The sequence below is a fragment of the Cavia porcellus genome, unplaced genomic scaffold (genome assembly GCF_034190915.1).
Source record: "Cavia porcellus strain 051 isolate PalLab524CR breed Dunkin Hartley unplaced genomic scaffold, mCavPor4.1 scaffold_10, whole genome shotgun sequence".
Classification (NCBI taxonomy): Eukaryota; Metazoa; Chordata; class Mammalia; order Rodentia; family Caviidae; genus Cavia; species Cavia porcellus.
The window spans coordinates 54,476,409-54,502,212 of NW_026947493.1; positions in this window are offsets into that span (position 1 = coordinate 54,476,409).

Here is a 25,804-nt window from a genome sequence, read left to right on the forward strand (position 1 = left end):
TTTGTTCCGATTATTTAACAAATAATAAATTAGTAAATAAATGAATGAATGATTGTAAAATAGTTCTAGAAATTTCCCTGGGAGCCGCTACTCTTCTCTTTGTAACTGATACTTGCACACCAACTTTGGGTTAATTGTAATAGGTTAACCTCGCTCTTTTTCTACTGTGATGGCTAGAAGTGATCCAAAGTATTTTTAAAAATGAAAATAAGAAATGCAAGAAGATCTAATGGTATCTAGTTTAACTGGATTTATATACTAGGGCACGGGAGAATAATGTATATCTTGCAGGGCATGGACCCAGGCAGTAGGAGTTACAGAATGAAAGACGTGGTTCTGCAGTGTTTGAGGGTTTCCATGGGAACAGCACAATATCGTGCTATGTTGTAAGAATAAAATATGTGGTTGCAAGAAGGTGATGCTTTAACAAACCACATGAGAATGATTCAAGAGCCTAAGCCTATAAAAATTAATGATCAGAGAAGAATGTCGACTAGTAAATCAACAACCACATTATTAAAAACAAAGATATAATTGGCTACATATGTTCACACTGTAACAAGGCAAGCATCACTGCACTCCTTAAACCAGTTACACATTTAAACTTGCACCATGATGACTCATGGAGAGGATACTGACATGCCAGCAGCCTTGAGGTAATGACACTTTTCCTTTATTAATACTTAAATGACATCTACTTAGCAATTAAGAAAATGACTAACAATGAGAAAAGGTACCTACAATAAAATCATCCCAGTGAATTACTACTATCACATTTGATTATAAGTAAATCAGACTTTTCAAATAACGGAGGCCAGGTAACAATTCATATAAAATTACACTACTATGTATTTGAAGCTCACCTAATTGCCTCATACTCTCAGGATAGGAGAATAAGAAAGGAAAAGGAAATAAAAAAGAGAAGAAAAATGAAATAGAAGCAAAGCGTTTGTAAATAAAAAGGGGAGGAGATGAGGAAGGGAGGGGAGGGGAATGGGAGAAAAAATAAGAATCAAGACATCATGTACAGGCAAAAATTTTATATGACGAATGTGATCACTATGCATATGTAAATTGTACTGATAAATTATTTTAAAATGTCTGCTTTTATTTTTTTAAAAAGCAGAAACAAAACAAAGCATTAATTTTTATGTGCCACTAAAGGATTTGAAAAAGAAAATAAAAATGAATAATTACAAAAACTCCTTTGTAAAAATTTTTGTAAGTCATCACAATTTTGTGGGTATTTTTTATTTTGAAGAGAATAAAATCAAAGGAGACAAAACAAACTAAAGTCAGTCAAAACAAAAGGGTGAAAATAGTATATGACTTAAAAACAAAATACAAGGAGATCAACAATGGCTACCATAATGCCTCTTGTTATCTTCAAAAGAATTGCCCATATTATTAGGCATAATCAGATTGAACAAAACAGTGAAGAACAAAACCAATAAAAACAACACATAGGAGACATTATAGGATGTCAAAACAAGAAAATAGTCAAACCAGAATGGGTACCATAGTATATCTGATTGTCTTCAAAGTAGTTGCCTATACTGTCAGATTTGATACTATCAAACAAAATAGAATAGAATAAAATCAGTCAAAAACAAACAGTAAAAGCAAGACAGGGCTTTGAATCAAGTGAATAGGAAATCAAAATGGTTACCATAAAATATCCTGCTATTTCTGGAATAGTTGTCCATGCCATCAAACCTAATACAAGTTGACAAACTGAAACAGAATAAAACCAAACTAAACAGAACAGTGAAAACAATGTGGGTTTCAAATCATGCCTTTCCTTTTTAGAGAATTCCTACCCTTTCACTTTCACTTTCACAGGGTGTATTTTACATTTTATATCCCATTAACTCCTTTAGTTTTTATATTAGGGAGGCAACCTGCTATTCACCTAAGTGATTCTGAACCTTTGTGCCCCTATGATCTCAAGTTGTATCCATTTATCTACAAGAGCCTTAAGGATTCCTTTCTTTATAGCTGAGTAGTTCTCCATTATATGAAAGTGTCATGGCTTTCCAACCAATCTGCTGCTGATAGTCAAGCTACCCCTACTTTTGGATTAAATGCATTTATTATATAAAGCATATTGATGGACCCTATCTCCTGATCCACTCTGCCTGTGTTTCTTTTTATTGGTGAATCAAGGCCATCTATATTAGTGATTATGGCCAACCTTCTCTGCCTCATCTCTGCCATGCTATTTTTCTGCCATTTTTTGTCTTCTTTTCCCCTTCATTCCAATGACTGCCCCATTCAGTGAGTCTCCTCAGCTACTGTTCATGGTCTTTTTTTCTTTCTCTCTAGAATGTCCTTCAGTATTTTTGTAGGGTTGGTTTAGCAATCATGAACTCCCTCAGTTCCTATTTGTCATGGAAGCATCTTGTTTCTCGATTAATTTTGAGAGATCGTTTTTCAAGATACATCAATCTGGGTTGGAGGTCATTTTCTTTCAGGACTTGGAGTACTTCAAGCTCTTCTTGATTTGATGGTTTATGTTGAGAAGTGTGTCATGATTCTGATGGGTTTTCCCTTATAGGTAATTGGTTTCTTTTCTCTGACGGATTTTAATATTCTGTTCTTTCTGGTATCTTGATTATTTCTGGGATCTTGATTATTATATGCCTCTGTATAGTTCTATTTTGGTTATAGCTGGCTGGAGTTCTGCATACCTCACTTATCTGAACACCATTTCCTTTTTGTATGCTTGGGAAATTTTCTGTAATTATTTTGGTAAATAGCCTTTGTATATCATTTGCATTTACCCTTGCTTCTTCATTCACATTTTTTATTCTTAAATTATAAATTCTCTTGTCATCTTCTAGCCTTTGTATTGTTACTGCCTGTTTCCTTGTTATTTTTAAGAGATCTTTCCTTTCTCAATTGCTAGCTGCAAATCTGTCTTCAAGGTTCGATAATCTATCGTTAGTTTCTTTCAAGTAGTTTTGCCAGCTTTCAATTGAGTTTTTAATTTCCTGGTGGTCTCTTTGAATCTGTTTCATGTACTCTAAATTTTTTTATATTCTTCTTTGAAGATTTCTCTCATTATTCTATGCTCCTCTATTCTTCCATCTCTGTCTCCTTTAGAGGTGTTTAGCAATTTTTTTATCATGTTTCGTATTTCTTCTTTTACTTGGGATAGTACTTCTGTTCTAACTTCTTTAGGGTTGTTTCTTTATTTAAGTTGCTGTTGCTTCAGAAATTGCAGGTGTGCCTCCCCCAATCTCTTCCATGTTTACATCTCCTAGACCAGTGCTGCTTGAGTTGGAGGCCAGAGACTGCCTTTTGCTTCTTCCTCTTGTCATGTTTCTGGTTCCTTCCAGACAAGTGGGTAATGGGGCATCTGGCACTTCCTGTGTTGTCTTCAATTACTCTGAAGTGAGATTGTCTTTTCTAGCCCATGGTGGCTAGGGATATCTAATGTTGACCATTGGGTGCACTGGTATAGGGCTGTTTGCTGTTTTTCCCAGTCTGCTGGTGGCTACAAGAGTGCAAGCAGGGACAAGGAAGGCTGGTTCCTCCCTCCTGGGCTGGTTAACAGCCGGGAGCCCTCACCACATAAAATACCCAAACTATGTGCAGGGCAGGTGGAGCTGGTTGGGGATAGCTTTAGAGAAACCTCTACCACAGCTGTTGGACTGCATACAAGGGCTGGACTCAGTCCAAGCAATTTCCACCAGTGTGCTCCAAGCTAAGAGTGAATGAAACTGTCTGCAGTTCTGGCTCTGGGCTTATAGTGCCTGACTCCAAAATGGTGCCTGGACAATCGCACACTTCTGGGGGAGGACTGACTCTCCCACACTCACAAGTACAGCTCTCTGGTCTCTGCTCCCTTCTGTTGAGGCCTTTGGGCATCATCAACTTCACTATGATGATGAGTCCACAGGTTCCAGTAGCACTCTCACACAGTGGGTCCAGTCCAGGTGAAAGTGCTGCCAATTCCCACCTTCTTCTGTGTAAGTTTTTCTTCCTTTATTCTCTCTGTGGACTCTAATTCTCACTTTAGTTTCTCCCTGGGTTAAGAGGACCCACTTCTTTCCTTCTTGTCTTCTCCAGAATGCTATATTCCAGTATCTGGACTGTTTCTCTCAGAGAGGCTGTTTTCTCTGCTGCTTACTGTTCTGCCATCTTCAATCATTTCTCAGTCACCACAATATTGAAGACTTCTGATAGGGATCCAAGAAGACTCAGAGAAATACAAATAAGCAGCTATGAATCTGTCTTGCCAAAATATTTACTGGGTCACAAAAGTTTTACAATCTTTTCTAAGACTTACCAGTATTTCAGAAGTAAAATATAGCTAATGGTCTAAGACAAAAATATCTTTTTAAAATTCTCCTTAGCGATTGACTTTTCATAGATCAATTTTTTTATTATATCTGCATAAGATGTTAATTTGCATAGTTAGGTCAAATAAAAATAGCTAATTTTTCTTGAATAATTTCAATAATTATTACACTATACATTTTTGTACATTGGCTTTACTCTTTATTTTTTTATATTTATTAAGTTTATTCATACAATTTAGATATACATAATGATCACACTAATTCAAGAGACACAAGTCACACTTCTTTTCACATCTTTTTTTTTTTTGGTGCATTGAAGCAAAATTTTGGGCAATGACAACTATTGTTATCATAGTTTAGGGCAAAAGTTCCAGCTCCAAGTGATTCAAATGAATTAGTCTTGTCATTCATCCCCAAATACCAATCAAATTAATACCTTCAGTGATAAAGGGCAGGAAAGGACCATGCTGAGAATAGATGAAAAGGTTCAAGATCTATCATCAATGACCTACCAGAAACTGTGGAATTTTATATTTAAAAATAAAAGGATGATGAAGGTAAGGGTTGGGAGTTTGCACAGGTAGAAACATGAGTAATTCTAATCAAGCTATGATCTGGTTGATCATTAGTTCATTAGTTCTTTATGAGATTCTGGGAAATCCATTATTTCTTGTTTTGTGGTTTTGTTTTGTTTCATTTTTTTGTTTTTTGAAGCAGGGTTACACTATGTTGTTCAGGCTGGCTTTGAATTCACTGCGATTCTCTTGCCTCTGCAACCCTAGTGCTGAGATTATAGACATGTGCCACCACACCCAGCTAAGCCATCATTTTTTGAAGAGGTAATACCATTTTCACAGTAAGATGATGTATCCTGCTTGATAAGGACTAGTGTTGACTCCTATCATGGCATATTTGCCCCATTTAGAGGAATGGGTAACATGCTGGCTTGATCTGACAGTCTCTGCTTTTACTGAAATCTGAGGTAACTTCAGGTTAAAGACAATGACTTTAGTCATTCCAATGGGTCTGGAACTGGCCATTGCAAAGAATGGAAACCAGATAGTCCTGCAAATTCTGTAAATTGCTCTAGTTAGTATTATCTGGTTGCCTTCAGTTTTGAAGAGGGATGAAATTTTTTAGTTAATTTTGGAGTGATAGATTTTGACCTTAGATTGACAGTCAAGTGATTAGCACGCCTATGTGCAGGACTGAGCAAGGATCTGACTCAAAGTTTTAAGATAATAAATGAGACAGAAACAATAATCGAAGATAGAGATGCCAAGTTTCATCCTGTGTTTAGTAACCTATTGGACATCTACAAGTCTAGCCTCTAAATCCTTGTTATACTGTCACTTGAGATTTTCAAGCTGTAGTTTAGTTCCTTGGGAAGTTTAAATTCACTATGTTCTGTATGCTGTTGCAAATCAAGAAAAGAATTCAACATACAGTAGAGATTTGGTAACAAATTCAGAAATTGTTTTGTCTACAAAATACAAAAAGAAAAAAATTTTAAAGTGATTACTCTACCTTCAGATTTTACTTTCTGATCAAGTCTTAACTTCTCCAGTAAGACTACAGCAGAATCCATTTAGTTACCACCCTTTCACAAGTGCAGTTAGATGACTTTTCCCCCTAATAAATCCCCTAAATAAGTGTATCAAATAATTTGCCTCCACTAAACCTTACCTTGAATTCTAATGTTATTCTCTATAAGAGCCAAATTTCTACAATTACTGACAAAATTCTAGAGAATCTTCCTAAACTAGGTTCACTGTTTCTCCCTCTTCCTAACCTCTTTCCAGTAGCTGCCTAACTACTTGGCATATATTTTTCTCCTTCTTTCTTCTTCTTGCTCCACTCCAGCCTTACCTAGCCCTTCGCCATCTTTCAGACTTTCCCAATACACTTTCATCTCAAGTAGTTTGCACCTTCTCTGGATGCTGTTTCCAAATATAGCTTCATGATTGCCTCCCAAGGTTTCCTCCAGTGTTTGACCTAATATTACCCTCTCAGTGATGCTATTACTAACCACTCTGTTATTCAGCTTTCCCATAACTGAGACAAAATACATGGTTCCCATAGACTAAGAAAAGAGGGATTGAATTTTGGCTGATGGTTTCAGAAGCTTCAGTCCATAGTGCCTCCAAGGTAAATATATCATATCATGGCAGAAGGGTATAGCAAATCGGCTTAGTTCATGGCAACTAGGAAGCATAGCACAGGATAAAGATATTCATATCATGGTGGCCAGAAGCAGAAAGAAAGAAAAGTACCAGAGAAAATAGGGGATGGGGACCAGACATAGTCCATAAAGTTATGCCTCCATGACCCACCCAGACACAAGCAGAAGTGTGTTTTACTAATCCCCTAGATACATCTCTCAGGCCAATCAAGGTAACAATCAGATTAATGTTTACAAATATTATATTTCTATTTCTTTATTTATTTGGTCTCCTGTACCCACACAGGCATACTACATAGAATACAAGTTGTTGGAAAACTACCTGATATACAGTAGATACTCATAAATATTTTTGAATGATGATATATTATAACATACTAGATGAATGTTGGACTTGAATTCACAATTAATTCAGACATACACACACATAGACAAATTTCCAGACACAATGCCTAGCTGAACTCTGCCAAAAATATTTATTTATACTTTACACCCAATTCATGATTTTTTCCTTTTTCAATCAATTATTTTAGCATCATGTAGTTGGAGCTTCAAGCTCCACTTAAAGTACATTCCATATAACTACCTCAGGGATGCAAAGAAAGGATTAATAATCACTCTACAGAGAATAATTTACAGACCATATATGAGGAATCCTTTTCTTTAAAGAATATTCAAATTAGGGGAAGTAGGTGCATATCTCTTTAGAATAATACAATTCTAATTTTGTTAGGAGCCATGACTATTAAGATGTTTTGTCTCTACAATTTTATAATTGGTGGTTGAGTAAAAGTAATGCAATAATGTTCTTTATTGGACTTGTATAAAAGGGAACATTTTGCCTTTGTCCATAACATACTAATAATTTGTTTTTTCTTTTATGATTTAAGAAATATTAGACCTAATCTACTCATAGATCACCATGTTTTACTGTTAATCTCTGATGAAAAACATCAGTGTTATAGCAAAGAGATTCATAAATATTAAAGCTTCCATATGAAAATTGTTCTTAGTTTTATTTTCTTCCAATGTCAATTCACCCATCTTCTCATTGCCTAACATGTTGCATTATCAGATAAAATTTTCAACAACTATCACTGTTGTTGTTTTAATCAAATAAAAGCCTACTATAAATGTAGTTGAAGGTGTTTAATATTAAAAAATCAAGAAAATATTATTTGTATTTCCCCCAATTTGTTGATAAATATTAATTTTTCTTTTTATCAATTCAATAAAATATTTGTTGAACATAATCAACAAAGCAGAAAATATGTTAGGAGCTGGTCAAAGACAGACATGGTCATTCTTTGTCCCAGAAACATGTAGTAAATGTGGATGTGGAATAACCACTAGGCACCCTCAGGATATGCCAGATGCAGTGACTCCTTCTTCATCATGAATATTGCAAGGGTTGCAAATTTATTTAAATGAGAAAGATCATAGCTCCTAGAGGGACCTGAGTTTTCATAATATTTTTATATGACTGGATGTCAGCATTGAAATGAAAGGAATGAATTTTCTTGTTACCTCCAAACTATTGATTTTGATTTTTGAAGAATCCTAACTAATATAAGTGATAGGTCTAAGGTCTTTAGCTTTGGTGAAGTATAGCATTTTCTTTTCTAACTTGAAATGTAGTTATTGTTTCCCTACAGGCAACCAGCTTAAAACTTTGAAGCATCTGCAAGAATCATAAGCCATTTCTTAAAGCTAAATAATACATCATCCAGAAATTATTGGATTATCTCAATAAGTCTCCATAGACTTCCATCATAAACCACTATCATACAAAGATTTTCAAAAGACAAGCAATAGTACCTTAGAGCCAAGTTTAGATGCACAAATAGCTTCTACTCTTTCCTCTCCAAATTTGGAAAAAAATCTGTATAGTACTAAGAGTTGTTGGAAAACAATAGTAGCTATAAAACTCAAATTATTTACAAATGCTTAGTGAGATTCCTCCCTAAAAAAACTAACTTGGAAGCATTTATTTCAAACATACTAGTATGCAACATTTTCTGAAGACAAGGATGAACAAAACAGACTTGATTCTGAATGAAGAAACCTAGAAGGGAGGAAAATTTTTTACAGAAGACAGTAAATGTTATCATTAAGATAAGTTCAAAGTATTGCAGGCATACTAAGAATAATCCTTTGGATTAAGTATATATCTTAGTTACATGATACAAAATTAGTAATTAATTTTTCACAGCAAAATTATTAATAATGTTTTCAACCTCAGTAACTGCCCTAACTTGGACAATAAATCATGTGATCAAACTACGTAAAGCACACTGGAGTTAGGTTAGTGAGGTGGTAAGGACAGCTGAAAGAGGAAAGCCTGCCCTCAGACCAACTCATATTTGAGAATTACGTATATTTTAAAGGAGGAAAGTGTTGCGATTCACCGTAGATCACAGGTTCCTCTGAGACAAGTAACAAAAGAATTACACAGAAGTCAGATGATGAAAGGCCTTTCTAAGAGGCTTGGACTTAGAAAAAATCTTGAATGAAATGAAAGCCTTTGAAAGCTAAAACTTAAAAGATTAGATACACGTTTTACAAAAAGAGCGATGGTAACTTCGTAAAGCCTAAATCATGGATTAAACACAGAGAAGCCCATTCAGAGATAGTTGTAGTATTTCAGTAAAAGAAAAATAAGTCTTTCACCTACAGAAACACTGAAGTGGAAACAGAGAGAGAAAATGTGAGAGCATGAGAATAGTCTACAAGACTTGGTGACTGATTCAATGTGGTAGGATAAGTGCTTAGGAAAAGTGAAGACTTTCAGAGTCACTGAGTGCATGTATTTACGGACACGAGAAATGCAAAAAGACAGGCAGTTGTATTTATTACATTTGGGAGGAAGGGCAGTGAGAATACAATGAGATGGAAGTGTACTATGAAATACTTATACAGAACATTCCTTTAAGTAATGGACTTTGAGCCAGATTATAATTTCCCTGAGGAAAACAACAATTATTTACATTTTTTGCTTCACTGTGACCCCAGTGCCAAAGAGCTAGCTTTATGAATTGGTTTAACTAATCATTATTAAATGAGTTAATGACTAAAGTGTTGGGTTTTAATTCTCAACACAGCCACTTAGAAGATGGGTGAATCTCACCTTTGGCTAGATAAGTAAATTATTCTTCTAAGCTTTAGTTTCCTCAATGGAAATCAGAACACAATAAAATATTATTTCCTATATTTTTATGACTAACAATTCAAATATTTATATGGATGTGCTTTGTTAATAATGAGTCAGAACATCAGAAATTGCTATTATTATGCTACTTGCTAGGATCTTCCAGAGAGATAGGACCAGAAGATGGATAGTGGGTGGATTAATGGATGGATAAATGAATGGTTTAGATTTACTAGGGGAATTATCTCAGAGGATTATGGAAACTGAGAAATATCGTAATCAGTAGGGAAGCTAACAGCATAGCACAATCTAAGACATGGGAACCAGAAAAATTAATGGCATAATTATCAGTCTGAGGCCAAAAGTTTAAGAACTTGGAGGCCCGAGGGATCTTTGCTGTGAGTTCTGGAGTCTAAAGGCTCAGGGATTCTGCAGTTCCCATGTCTAAACACATGAGAAAAAGATAGCCTGGCTCCAGAAAGAAGAAACAGAAATCTCTTCTTCTGCTTTTTGTTATATCTGTGCCCTCAGTCTATTAAATAGCACTTATAGAGCCTTACTCAGTCCACTGATCAAATGCAACTCTATTTCAGAAAAATCCTCACAGATATAACCAGAAAAAAATGCTTTGCTATCTGGATATACCCTCATCCAGTCAAATTAACACCTAAGGTTAAACATTATAAGCATATTGTATGCAGTGAATGATTAATATATGCAGCTCACCCACTGATAAATCCAATTCTAACAAGTCTAACCCATGCCATGTAAACACCCAGAACTTGTCTCATCCTTAGGATACAATCCTAATACTATGAAGCTGGTAGGGAGAATCTATTGCTAATAAACTAAGCACATTTTTAAATACCACTATATATATATACATCTATGTATATATGTATGTATATATACATAGTGATATACATATATATATATATATATATATATATATATATATAGTAAAATTGTAAAATCTCACTCTAACCAGTAAGATAATAAGCTATCGTCTTTTGGTATATATCTATACATGCTGAACTATATATGAGCTCTATGTGATGTAACTTTCCATTAAATCATGCCATTCCATTCTGGAACCTTTCCATAACTCTAGAGTCATGGATATTGGATCACTACAAAAATGAGTGGAAATATGAGATTGGATTTCTCAAGCAAATGATGTGTCTTCCCAGAAAGGCTCTAAAATAAAACCTGGCTCTCCTTTTAGAATAAAACATCACAAGCCAGCATAAAGAAAAATTCATGAGTTCAATTTTTGGTGTTGGTTATTATGTTCAGTACCTTGTACATTCTAACATGTTCTCTGCCACCGAGATACAAACCTGAGCCCCCAAATTTTTAATTAATAAAAATAATTTCTCAATGAAAGTTTGAAAAAATGGTTTACCATTTGAGGTGGTTATTAAAACATCTTCCTTTAAAATTGATAATTAGAGGAATAAATTAAGCACTGCCCTTCATTTGCACAAGAACTCTTGCTTAAACCAATAGCTCTGTTATTCAGAACAGTCTTTCTTTATACAGAAAAAAATGGAAAGCTAATCTAATAATGTAGGAGCAATGATAGAGTTCAAAAATCATCATTCTGCACTTTGAAAGTAAACACTTGAAAGAAGTACTATTTGGTGTTATGAAGAAAACCAAAAAGTATTTTTGAAGAACAGAACTTTCGTTCAGCTCCACTCTACCTCACAAATTACTTTCCATACTTAAGAGGAGACTTGTCATATGCAATTACAGTATTCAACTCTCGTCATTCCCACCCTATTCTCAACATTAACATCATTAATGGAGGAACAAGTACATAAGAAGTGTCCCTTGATGTAAAATAAGGTAAAGTATAGGACATCACTAAGAAGTATGCTAGACAAATTTGTTCAGTTTGAATAAATACGTAACATAATTCTACACTTTCCTATAAAATGATCATGAGGTAGTAACTAAATTTATTTTGCTCAACAAAGCAGCCACCAGCTACATGTGGTGATTATTTAAATTCAAATTGAGCGTAAATTTTACTTTGAATTAATTATAGTTAAATGCAAGTTGAATTGATCAAACTAGTGTTTCAAGAATTCAGCAGCCACATGGATCCAGTGAATTCTGACTGTTTAGCATACTTATGGAACAGTTACATAATTAAAGATAATTTAGTTGGACAACCATGAAAAAGAAAAAATGGAGAAGTTATGATCTTCTGAAGGATAAAATCTATTTAACAAATCAATGTCCTTGGGACCAAAACAGAAAAATCTTGCAATAGATTACAAAATTTCAAGTTGCATAACAAAGAGATTACATCTGGTTTACTTTTTCAAAGCAAAAAAAAAAAGAGGGGACATCTGGACAATTTGAATAATAGCTATGTAAAGATATGATGAAAATATTCTAATATTGAAAAATAAAGTGTGACTAGTGATTATTTCAGATAGGTGGGAATGTGATATTTTTCTTTTACTTTTAAATTCCTTTTTCTAAATTTGTAAATTTCATTTTTTTCTTTTCATCATAAAATTTTCTTAATCATCCTGATTACAAGTTTTACGGTAATTTAGGTTGATAGAGAAATTGAGCAGAAGATATTAACATTTCTCATATAAGCCCTGACTACACATCTATCTTCTGCCTAGTCCTAACTGTGAGAAATCACAGATGTTCCTCTTGATCCCCTAGTTTTGTCTTTTCTACAGTGCCTTTTGGTTGGAATTACACAGTATTTGGACATATAGCTTTATTTCTTGTCATTTAATAATGTAAATTTGTATAGCCATCTTCTTTTAGTACATGTTTATAGTACTAAATTATTTCATTCATCATGAGAAGTTCATGCATGTACATAACATTTTAATTTTTTTAATCTTCTGTCCCTCCCTTCCTGTCCCCTTTTTTTCCCATGTCTTGGATCCCTTTTTTTGGTTCATATTTATAGGACACAATAATCATGTTCCTTGTGGGGAGTTGGCCCATGTGTACAACATATCTCAATTTCTTTATCCCGTTCTACTCCTCCCTCCATCTCTTGGTTCTTTTCGCATATAGAAAAGGTCTATCTTGATATATCCTATTATCTATTTTTCACTTTGTTCTTTACTTATATTTTGAGTTTTGAAAACAGACAATTAGATATTTAAGCTTGTGTGTTATATTTATTTCACTTTATTTTGGACTCAATGTATATTTTTTTCATGACTCAAGTTTATCCTTCTTTATGGCTCCAATGTTTATTGATGGCACATTTTCTTTACCCGTTCATCTGTTCTGTCTTTTTATGTCCTGATAGTTCATTTCTTTTTGGCCTGAGCAATATTCCACTGTCTGAAAATACAAGTTTATTCATCCATTTCTCTTTTAAAAGAGATCTTGGTTACTTGGAAGTTCTGGCAATATAAACAAAACTGCTCTAATCATCTGTATGCATTTTTTGTGTGACTATGAACTTTCAGCTTTCTAGGATAAACACCAAAGAGTAAAATTTGAGAATCATGTAGTAAAACTATGCTTAGTTTTGTGAGAAATTTCTAAACATTCGTCCAACGTGGCTGTACCATTCTTCGGCATTCCCACGGAGACAGGGGCAAAGCATAGCTCTAAGTTTTTCCTGTGATGGCTGGAGAAGGGTATGGAGATATTGTGCCCTGCGTTATTGTTTCTTTTCACTTCCTTAAGGTCCCCTGCCATAGACCCCCTGAGGAGAGACAGGTATAGCTCTCTTTATTGTCTTCCCCACACACCCAAAGTTGCTTCTTGGCTGCTCTCCAAGGCACTCTGACATGAGGTGCAGTTCCACTGTTAGCCCTGTTGTCCCTCCCACACAGCTGCACACCAGATGCTGCTTGTCTTTGAAGAAGTGATGGGGAAAACACTTGCAATGTGATAGAGATCATGGAGAGATCCAGACCCATTATTAACATAACCCCTCTAACCCTCAATGAGCTATAATTACAACTGCTATCTGCTCAGATTTCCCTGTTTCAGTCTTGCCAATTTTCATGGAGTCGTGACAACTGTCAGTCAAGTAGTCTGCACCTGCATCTGTCCTCCTGATGCCCCTCCTAAGGGTAGCCATGAAACATCTGTGGCTGTCTTAGACTCCAAGAGATGCCCACTCTTGAATTTGAACCAAACTGGAAGTTTGTACCCATCAGTAGACTTGGATCGGAAGGTTTGAATTTAGGTCCCTTTGGACCAGTCACAGGCAGCATTTCCCCAGGCTTTCTCAGGTTGGTCTCAAAGGACTTCCACTGGTTACTGAGACCCAGTGCTACAGCGTAAGTCCTGTCCAAATAAAGCCTTGCTCTGGCAGACCTGTAAGTCTGATCCTGATTTATTATCAGGTAGTGAGCTCAGAAAGTCCTGTAAATCTACTCAGGTAATGCTGAGCAATGTGGACAGAGCAATTACTTTTCAAGAAAGAGCAACAAATACTAGAGGTTTCTGGACATTAAGAGCTCCTGAGATCCACATTCAGGAAACACAGAGAACAGTAACCTGCATCCAACACAAGCCAGCTTCAAATAGCAGCAGCTGGTAGACATAGAGACCAGCAACCAACAGTGTCAATTATTGGCACCTAGCATTAATTGGTGTTGACTAGTGCTGATTTGAGACTTCTATCTGAATCATGCAAAAGAACCTTCAACTGATGAGTGATTCCACTAGCACCAAATGGGATTCCCTACAGCTTCACATCCTGGACAGTCTCTGCTGATGTCAGTGATTTGAATGTTGAGCATCACTGATGCGTAGTGGTATCCCCTTGTTTTTTCAATTTGTGACATTTAATATGACATTACTTGATTCATCTTTTCGTTTACTTGTTTGCTACCTGTGAGATGTTATTAATATTTTAATGGTTCTATTTCTCACCTGACAAAAAATAATTTTTAAGGACTTTTCTTGCCCTATATCGACCCTTTTCACATTACTTGTGGTAAAAAAAGAAGCAGTTTGGAAAATCTCTGTACAGCCAGATCCAAAATGCATTGCAGAGCAGAGATGCAAAAATTTGAAATATAATAACAAAGTGAAGCGATTTCAGAGAAGATGTTGGAAAACAAACCATAAAGGGCAATAATAAAGCAATCAAATAGTGACAACAAATACTTAAAGCTAAACAAACATAAATGGAAATCATTAAAGTGATTAATAGTTTTTGAGAAACACTGAAAACAGATTTCTTTCATTTCTGTTATTCTGCTAGTTAGCATACCATTATTATCACAGACACATGTTCAATTCATTGTTCTAAACTTGGAGGCCTTTTTTCTTTCTATTTTTACACTAAACTTGATTTTTTTCTCAACCAAATTGCTCTCTCTGACAATAAATGTGTTTCTGAGTAAGTTTATGCTCCCGCATATCTTGTACATGCTATACAGGACAGACAGAGAATTTGTCTAACTACCTGCCTCATTTTGGGTCTATTTCATTCCCTGTTCTCATGGTCAGCCGACATGCCACAGTTATATATGGTCATCATGAGTTCTCATCAAGGTCATTGTAGACCACACAGGCTCCATGGTCCTCCCCTAATATATGGGCATTCAAATTCTTTTGCTGGCAACTAATTGCTTTGTGGTACACATACTTAATGGCCTACTCAAAATCCATATGTCATTCTTCCTCTCTATGATAGAGTTCCATTTCACTTGGGGTCTCAGTAGAGTCATTTAAAAGAAGGCTAGGTTTGTTTAAAAGAATGCATTTGCTCGTTTTGTGACAACATTAGATCTACCCATGAGATTAGGGGCAGTGGCTGGGTTAGATTTATGGAAAAGCCTTTTGAAAGGACTGTTGTTCAGTTCTTCTCTTATTGTTCTTTGAACTTGTGTAGCAGGTATGGATGCCATCTTTGTAAGCAAAAATGTCAGATACTGCAGATGGAGGAGGGAATTGGCAGTGGTGAACAAGACTCAGAGGGCAGGCTGTGTGTGCCACTGCTCACTGAATGTCCTGATTTGTTTGCTCCTTGCTACATTTTTCTTGTTTATCATTTTTCTTCACTAGAAAATAAGGGCAAATTGGTATATTGCAGAGAGAAAAATTTAAAAACTCACAATATGTATTCAAATCCAACGCTTATTATTAGGTAAACACGGCCTCTAGCTGGAACCATACTACTTGATAGCCCATTTGTGTTTAATGTAATTTTAAAGATTGCCTGATTTAGACAACATAAATTCATGTATCTAATATTTATGCTTTTTGGCTGGAAGCTTCCTGAAATAAAAAGCTGCTGTGAATGTATTTTTTTCAAGTAAGAAGATAAAATGTTTTTCTGACCTAGATCAAAATCAAGATTAAAATACAATCATAAAATATATAAAGATCAATGTGACATTTCATTTTTCCCTAATTATTCAGAATAATATGGTAAACTTGATAAAATGGGATTAAATTTTTAATCTAGAAAATTTATCTAAATATTTACTCTCTGAAATTGCATTACTATTATCTTAATTGAGCTTGTTAATGTTCACTTAGCTACTGTTAATGAAACACAGCAGTATGTAACCCTTTAAATAAATATTATATTACCCTTTAAAGAAGATGGTCTTCTGGTTTTACTGAATTACTTTGGAATCTTAGGCACTGGAAAACTTATCATTCCCCTTAAAGTAAATCAATAGATCAATAGAAAGCAGACAGTATAGACATTATTTATATCTGTAAATAAAATGATTTCAAAAGGTTTATAGTTGTATAAACACTATATATATGAATTATGTATAATCTCCAGTATTTAGATAGATAGAAAATTGTGCATGCATATTTAGCTCCATTTGCAACTGATTTTTCGTTCTAGTTGAGCACCATCTCACCTACACATCACATGCACCACAGTGGAGTTTATCAATGTCTCTGCATCTCCAATGTGTTTTGTATGCTGATCTTTTATACCAAATTCTCCATGGATGTGACTTGATTGTCTTACAGATTCTTTCTACATCTGTTGGTCCAGAAACTAAATCAAATAATTATACATGCTTTCATCTTTCATTCAGTTCTTTATAAAGTTTAGTATCTGTACAACAAAAACCCTGTAGGCAACACATGTGTAGATATACGAAGGCACTAGAATAGTTCTTCACTACTAAAAGGAGTTTTACTGTGATCAAATAAATATTAAAATTAAACATATTTTCCTACAAGCACTTTCCTTCATCACACATATTCCTGGTTTATCAATAACAGTGAAGATTTTGTAACTTTTCTTTAAAATTTTAAACTCAATGTCATGAGATTCCTTCAAATTTTAATACAAGAATACTTGCAAGATGGCAGATTAACATGGGCTATTGACTTTCTTCCATAATTTTAATATCTGTAAAACAATGCAATGAAAATAATGGCCAAGAAATAATACTAATATAAGAAAATGAATTAAAAAGAACAAAAAAGCAATGAATTACTAATAACAAACAAATACTGTACATTATCTCTGGGGATATAGAGCTCTTTTTGAACAAGTAGGGTAGAGTAATGTGAAGGATAGATTGTTTTAGTCTTGAACAGAAACAAATCAGCACACGCACACATAAAAAGACAAAATCCTGTTTTAACTTTGTTCTTACCTTCCCTCTGTGCTTGCTCGGAATCATCTTCTTGGTGCAGGCTCTGGTGGAACTGATTGAATATTCAACATTTTCTTTTCTAATGTCTCTGCTCTAGTGAATTCCCGGTCTACTGCATAGTCACCAAAGGGAGGGAACTTTTGTCTATGAGGAAAACATTGACTGGAAAGACACTTCGTAGGGTTATAACAAATGATGCTAAAGCTTTCCCTTTAATGGAAATACTTTTCTATGTTAACTACCGTTTAAATATTTACTTTCTCTATATCTTTCTGAAATAGTCTTCTGGCTTATTTATTTCTTTTGACACTGAATTACCATTATTAAAGAATTATTTTTGGACTCTTATGTTCTACACTATTGAAATATAGCATTTAAAATGTTTTGATCCACTTTTGCAAATCTGGCTACAGCCAGTTAATTCCCTTTTTTGATCATCTAATTGTCTCTTCATTCATTCACCCAACCCACCCAAATCTGTACTAAAGCTCTCACATTCCAAGTAACTATGTGGACATAATACCCACCCTACACCCAAGCATCCAATGACTAGACAGCCGCACGGTCCAGAGCTCTCCGAAGCTTTTTAATAGGTCATCCTACTTCAATCTACTTGCCCTGCCATGATCTTTCCTTCCTACAGAAACCAGACTGAAAACCCCCAACTCCCCTCTCTCTCAGCACTAACACTGGTGGTTCTCAGAGGGGTCCTCCACAAGGGGTACTGTAAGTAGAAACAAATCTCACAACTCTTTAGTTTCTCTGGAGGTCCTTCTGGTTTCATCATTCCTCTCCCAAGGTAACATGGTTAAGATAATTGATTAGCTCACATTGGAAAGTACAGATGGGTTTCTTGAAAGTAAAATGTTATGTTCCAAAGGAGTCACTTTTTGACGTTAGAAAAAAATTAAGATTTTGTATGCCTATCAATTGATAACTTACTGATCTCCACCTCCTTACTAAGTTTATTAGTCAGGTTGATTTAGGGGCAAAATAATATATAAAAAATACAGTGTAAAGAATTGTAGTGAACATGTAGAATGCTAAAATGCCAAAATGTATGTTTAGTATTTTAAACTTTATCAGCAATATTTCAGTATCAAATATGGAAATATAATTAATTTTAAAATTTATACTTGTATCGTAGATGGGATAAATTATGAAATTTCAGGTAAGAGCAGTTATTTTCTTCCTTCTAAAATTTCATAAAGAATTTGACTACCTTTTCTTTTTATCTGTAACTCATTTGTTTCTTTCATTTTGTGTCTTAACATTCTTAAACACTTTGGTAATTTTTTAATTAAATTATAATTCCTGCAATATTTTGTTTTAATCATCATTATTATTGAAATCATGCCAATTGGTACTAGGTAAATCATTTAAAAATATTTTTAATCATGTTTTTGTTTAGTTTCTACAATGTTTACCCTTATTAAAATAATCAAGAAATTCTAATCTACTTTGGAATTTTGTGAAGTTAGAATCAAAGCAATATTCCCCATTATCAATTTGACAATGTTTCTGAAGCAAAAAACAAAACAAAAACCTTATGTCACCATCAGATATTATAAAAACTGATGCATCTACAAGAGAAATGGATGGATTTTTTTTGTAGTATTCATTACAAATTGTAAGATAAGCAGATGAGCAGAAGTAGTAATGTGAGAAGTCTTTAAGACCCATGCGGGAGGAGCAGCACCCTGTCCCATGATGGAGCTGACCTGCACCGAGGGAGTGGTGTCACTCCCCCAAGGGAGCATGACACAGGACAGTAAGGCAAAGACTAAATTAGCAACTGGATCCAGCACAAGCACATAGAGAGAAGGAAACAGCTGTACTCCACGACTCTGACATTGAGTCCTACAACCCATTGGGATCCTTGCCTTGTGGCCTGGCAGAGAACAGGAGAGTTGATCACAATCCTGTCAACCAATAAGAGGAAGGATTAGCTCAGTTAAAATGGTAGACAGTCTGGAGGGAGCAGAGGGACCTCTAGTGTAAGGGAGGCTGTTCAAGGACCTGTAGGCTGTAAAGGTGGACAGAAAATCGTTACTGCCTGGATCCCGTGCGTGTAGATCATGCAACGAAACTAACGCAGTAACACAAAAATTTTCATTGACTTAAACTTTTAAAAAAACTTTCTATTTAGTTTTAGTATTTTTCTAAGGTTTGGATTTCTCTCTCTCTCTCTCTCTCTCTCTCTCTCTCTCTTACTCATCTTCTATCTTTTTCCTTTAAAACCTTCTTTTCCTTTTCGCATTTGTCTCCTATTTTTGCTATTTATCTTTCTTTTGTGTAGGGAGCCAAGCAACAGCCCCATTGCTGCCTCCCTGCCTCTCTCTCTCCTATGGGCACTGCGTCTGCCTACATTAATCATAATCCTCTCCTGCTTACCTCACATACCCAGACGTGTCGGTGACCCTGTTGTATTCATCCCCATAGCCTCTTCCTGTCCCACCTCCCGCCCTTGGCCTATAAAAGATGTAATCACTTCCGGAATAAACAGGGGACTTGATCGGATTCTCTCGACTTGCTTCCATCTCTCTTTGTCTCCCCTATGTCTTTATTTAATCCCCGTTCTGCCTCCAGATACAGCCCACGGATTGATCCGCAGGCCGGATCACTTTTGCTGTATTTTTCTTGTTTGTTCTGCTTAGTGACACTTTTCTAAAGCTATTGATTTCTTTTTACTCTTCAACAAGGTGCTTTTCCTTACTTTTCTCTTCTCCTTCTCATATCTTATCAATTAATTTTTGAAATTTTGCTTTATTTTCATCCTCTGGCTCCCATTCCTCCACCTTTATTAGTGTAACTAATATACCTCATAAATCTAGATAAATAGTTAAATTTACACTGTTGCTGTTGAATAACTGCTATTTTTAGTAGAGGTAAAGTTGTTCCACTCAGTAGCTGTTTACTATAGATCACCATCAGGCCACTATTTGCTTTGTCTTAATGTTCATACTATAGTTATAGATCTCCTTTCTGTGCACAAGGCTGGTACTTTATTGGTCCTTAAGGTGTGTCAATATTCAGTTTATATTCAATACTGCAATTGATAATAATTTGATTCGTGTAGCTAAAATGATATAGCTGTTGCAATTAATTGGTTTTCTTTTTTTTAATTTTATTTAAGGAGAAAAAAAGCAGAGAAAGGGTACAAGTTATACAGATTTACAGAAAAAAATAAACAGTAAGAAATCACTAGTTAATGGATTACATATTGTCATCTTACAAATAATTGTTCAAGTTACAAAATTAAAGCTTGTAAAGTGGACATTCCAACAGTGAGACTGCAAACAGTTCTGTTCAATGATCCAACAAAACTCAGTGATATCATTATCTATCTTATACACTTAAATATACATGCAGTTATATCGTTTAGAGCACTTTCTTTTCCTCTCTTTTGTACAATGACAATTACACATTTTGGGTTTTGTTGCTCCCACAGTTCTTATTACTTTTTTGGAAGGGAGTAGAACCAAATGTGACATAACAGAATAGAGTCAATCAAATCAAAAGGGTGGACATAATAGATAATGTAAAAGCATAAAACAAGGTGATCAACAATGGTTACCATAATGCCTCCCGCTATCTCTAATAGAATTGCCTATATCATCAGTTATAATAAAATTGAACAAAACAGTAAAGAACAAAAGCGACAAAACCAAAACATTGGAGACATTATAGGTCTTCAAAAGTAGATAATAGTCAATGAGAATGGGCGTCATAATGAATCTCACTATCTTCACAGCTGTTGCCTAAACTTTCGAACCTGGTACTATCAAGCAAAACAGAATAGGGGGACATCAGTCAAAAATAAGATGGTGAGAGTAATACATGGCTTTAAATCAAGATAATGGGAAGTCAAAGTGGGTTACTATAATATATCCTGCTATTTTTTATTTATTTTTCCCTTAATTAAAAGGATAAAAATAAAAAAGTAAATAATGAAGTGGAGATTGAGATAAAAGAGGGCATAACAGCAAAACAGCGCAGATCAAAATATAACCATTTAAGCAGAATAGTGTTTCACTACAAGATAATCCTGACATAAAAGTAGTTACCATATTGTCTCTTTCCTTGAAATCTTTGAGTATAACTTTGTATACTGTAGCATCAAATATATCAAAACAATGTAAAACCATTTAAGAGAATGACAGCATTACAGGGTATTTAGAATCAACTAACAGAAAATGAACAATGGTTTCTGTATAATCTCCTTGTCTTTAAAAGTTTTTGCTTATTCTATCATACATAATAAAATCCAATAAGCTATAACCTGTTTAGACCAATGGAGACAGAAGAACAAAAGCTTGATGAGACTTCAAAACAAGATGATACTAAATCAGTATTACCTATTAAAAAGTCATTTTCTCCAAAATAGCTGTTCCTATCATCCAATCTTCTCTGCCTCATTTCTGTTGAGCTATTTTTCTGTCATTAGTTGTCAGTTTGTCTTCTTCATTTTGTTTTCTGCTCCATTCATTGTGGCCTCTCTGCCACTATTTCTGGATTCTTCGTATTTTTCTTTTTTAGAATATCCTGCAGTATTCTCTGTAGAGTTGAATTGGTGGTTGCATATCCCCCTAGTTCCTCTTTATCCTGGAAGCACCTTGTTTTTCCATCAATTTCCAGGGATAGTTGTGCAGGATATATCAATTGTGGCTGGAGATTATTATCTTTCAAAGCTTGCATTATTTCCCCCCACGCTCTTCGTGATTTGATGGTTTGTGCAGAGAAATCTGCTGCAATTCTGATGGGTGTTCCCTTTTAAGTGGTCTGTTTCTTGTCTCTGACAGCTTTTAATATTCTGTTCTTGTATTGAATTTCTGGAATTTTTATTATTATATGCCTGGGTGTTGCTCTGTTTGGGTTGTAGGTGGCTGGGGTCCTGTATGCTTCATACAACTGAGTATCTTTACCTTTTGCTAAATTAGGAAAATTCTCCTGGATTATTTCTGTGAGTAGCTTTTGTAGTTCATTTGTTTGTGTCCCTACTTCTTCTTTTATGTTCTTAATTCTTAAGTTATGGATCCCCTTATCGTCTTCTAGTCTTTGTATTATTGCTGTTTGTTTCTTTGTTACTTTTAAGAAGTTTTTCATTTCATGCTCCCATATTACAAATCTGCCCTCCAGTTCAGATAGTCTGTCCTTAGTTTCTTTCAAGCTGTTATGCCAGTTTTTGATAGAGTTTTTAGTTTCCTGGTAGTCTCTTTGAACCTACTTCACGTATTCTATGCTTTCTCTATTTTCTCCATCAAACAATTCTCCCCTCTTTTTCTGTTCTTCCATTCCACCATCTGTTTTTTCTTGGGTGGTGCTTAGCATTTATCTAACTATTCTGCTTATTTCTAGCTTCAGGTCATTAATAACTTCATTCCTGAACTCATCTATGAGGCTCTCTAGATGGTGCTTTATGTCTATTGGTGCGGTGACCGCTATTGCCTGTTTCTCAGGATTGGGGGCCGAAGGGCCTTTCTTGTTGCTCCCTCTTCCCATATTCTTTGTTCCTTATATATGCAAGCATATATAGGAGGCCCAGCTTCCCTCCCTGTCAGCCATAGCCTGATCGAATTGCGCCGGCTAGGTGTTCCCGCTCACTGCAGCACACCAGAAGTTGCAGACCAGGCAGCCTACGTGGAGCCCACCCCTCCAGGCCAACCTCAGGCTCTGGCATCTGGGTTGTGCTAGCCTACTGGGTCTTAGCCAGCAGCATCACGTAGGCTAGGCACTTCTCACCAATCCCGCTTGAGAGGGGGATACGTGGCTGAAGTCGCTGCAGCACCCTGCTCCCGCAAGTCTGCCCAGTCCCAGAATGTCCTCCGCTGGAGTCTCCTAAACTGTGGAAGAGTGTCAGTTTCTCTCACTCACCTCACCGCAAGTCAATGCACAGCTCCCCGCCCGTCCTGTTTTCAACTCCGTTCGCCGATTCCCATTCTCAGAGCTTTCGCCCATCTCTCTCCCTGCTGAACCGATGTAGACGCAGCTGCAGCACGGCGGGAAACCCAAATCATGGCTTCCAATGGCATGTGCTCCATCTTCCACACTGAGGCTTTTCTGTTCCTGTTATAGCACCAGGATTGCATTCCAAGTTGCCTTCTCTCAGCCCACTTTGTTCTTAGGTCAGCAGGGCATATCTCCACTTGCTTATGATTCCTTACTCCGCACCATTCCTGAATTCTAAGCTGAGTCTTTCAGAGAGCCTCTGTAGCTGCTGCTATCTGTCCGCCATGTTCTCCCGGAAGTCCATTAATTGGTTTTCTTGAGATGAACATGAATTTTCATAGAATTTGTTAAGGGTATGATTGCCCAATCATATGGTGGTAAAGCCTTAATAGATTATGTTTCTAGGGATTTAATAATTTATTCTAGTTTTTCAAGTTTGTTGTTTTACAATCATTCATTATAGTCTTAATGATCCTTTACATTTTTGTATTATTAGTATAAGGTTTCTTTTCATTTCTGATTTAATTTAGGAATTTTTCTTTCTTAGTTTAGCTAAATGAAATCTATTCATTTCACTTTTCAAAAATCAGTTCTTAGTTGTATTTATATATTCAATTATTTTTCTAGTCTACTTTTGTTTATTTTCTGATCTGTGCTATTTCTTTTTTTCTCCTAATTTTGACCTCAGTTTTACTTTGACTAGTTTCTTCAGAGATATTTGAGATATTTGTTTCTTTCTGATACAAACTTCAAATGCATCACACTTAAAACTCATCCCAAAGGGAATATTTCAGAATCCATCTTACCAGGCCACAATTACCTTAATATCAAAGCAGACAAGGACAATACAGAAAAAGAAAAACATAGGCAAATATCCTTAAGAACAAAAATACAAAAAGCTTCAACAAAATACCGTAAAATCAAATACAGCATTTTAGTAAAAAGATAATTCATTACTATCAAATACTTCTAATATATACATATACATTATTTAAAACATATGAGAACTCAAACTACTTAATGACAAGAAAACAAGTAATACTACTAGAAAGAGCAAAGGATCAGAGTAGGTATTTCACAGAAGAGATGCACAAGTGGCCAGCAGATGCATATAACAAGTCTCAATATAATTAATATTCAGTAAAATAAATTTAAAACCTAATCATCTCTTAGAATGGTTATTATTTAAAAGATGAATTATAATTTCTATTGTTAACTCCTAAGGATTTATATGTTGAAAGTTTGGTCTTCAGCATGATAATGTTAAGCACTGGTAAGATCTCTAACAGGTAAGGCCTGGTGGAAAGTCTTTATGTTATTAGGGAGATAGTCTTAATACAAGGAATTAGTGTCCCAGTTATTTCTCAGTACCTCTGTCTATTCTTGAGCTAATGCTAGTGCTTTACTTTTGAACCTGCAAAACTATGAAACGGATGCACATTTTTGTTTAGAGAGTAGTCAGCCTCAGGTATTTCATTATAGTAATGGAAAATGAACTGACAAAAATACCAATCATGAGCAAATAGAGCAAGGGAATTACTATGTATACATGATGGGAATATAATTCAGTAAAGCCATTTTGTAAAACAGCATGGAGGTAATTAAAAAACTAAAAATAGAATTGCCGTGTGGTTCAGCAAACACATTTTGAGTACATACCCAAAAGAACTGATACAACCATGTTGAATAGATATATTCATTTCTAAATTCATTGCAGCATCAATCACAATAGCTCAAACATAGAAACAACTTAAGTGCCCACTAATATATGAAAAGATTTTTTAAATGTAATATAAGCACAAGTATATCACATGACTTTTAAAAAGCAGCAAATTCTGCCATTTAAGACAACATAAATGGATCTAGAGAACATTATACTAAGTGAAGTAAACCAGGCAGAGAAATATAAATATTGCAATAACCTATTCATGTGGGAAATCTAAAAAAAGCCAAGCTCATATAAGTACAGAATAGAACAATGCTTACCAGAGCCTAAGTGGGACAGAAGAAGGAGTAAAGAGAGATACTGGTCAAAGGATAGATAGTTTTAGTTAGAATGGAAAAATGAGTTCTGGTAACATTCTGTACAGCACATTGCTTACCGATAATAATAATATACCTTTTAAAAACAGCTAAGAAAATTATATTTTAAATGTTTACACCATAAATAATAAGCATGTGATGTATAAGTAAATCAGCCCTCTTTGTTCATGCTCTTACATGTGGGGTGTGATAAAAATATGTGTTTAAATTTTTTAAATTATTAAATAAGAGGCAGTAACATTGATATTAACCTCCCTCAAAATATTGTATCTCACTTCAAATGCATTTATCCTATCAATTTCACCAGTTTCTGAAGCAATACTGAAAGTTCTCGGCAGTGTCTTTTGTTATGCTGTTGTGGATGCCTCAATGCCTTGAACCAATTCAGTATGTTTATCTTTCATGCTCGCTTTGACTCTGGGAAACAGCCAGTACTCACAAGCTGCAAAATCCAGTGAATAAGATGGTTGGAGACACACTGTCATGTTTTTAAACCCTGCCTTTCCCTCGGAGGGCATTTGCCCACAGTAATTGCCATATTTTTTAATCGCACTTTGCAAAGGTGTTCATAAAAGAGGACTTC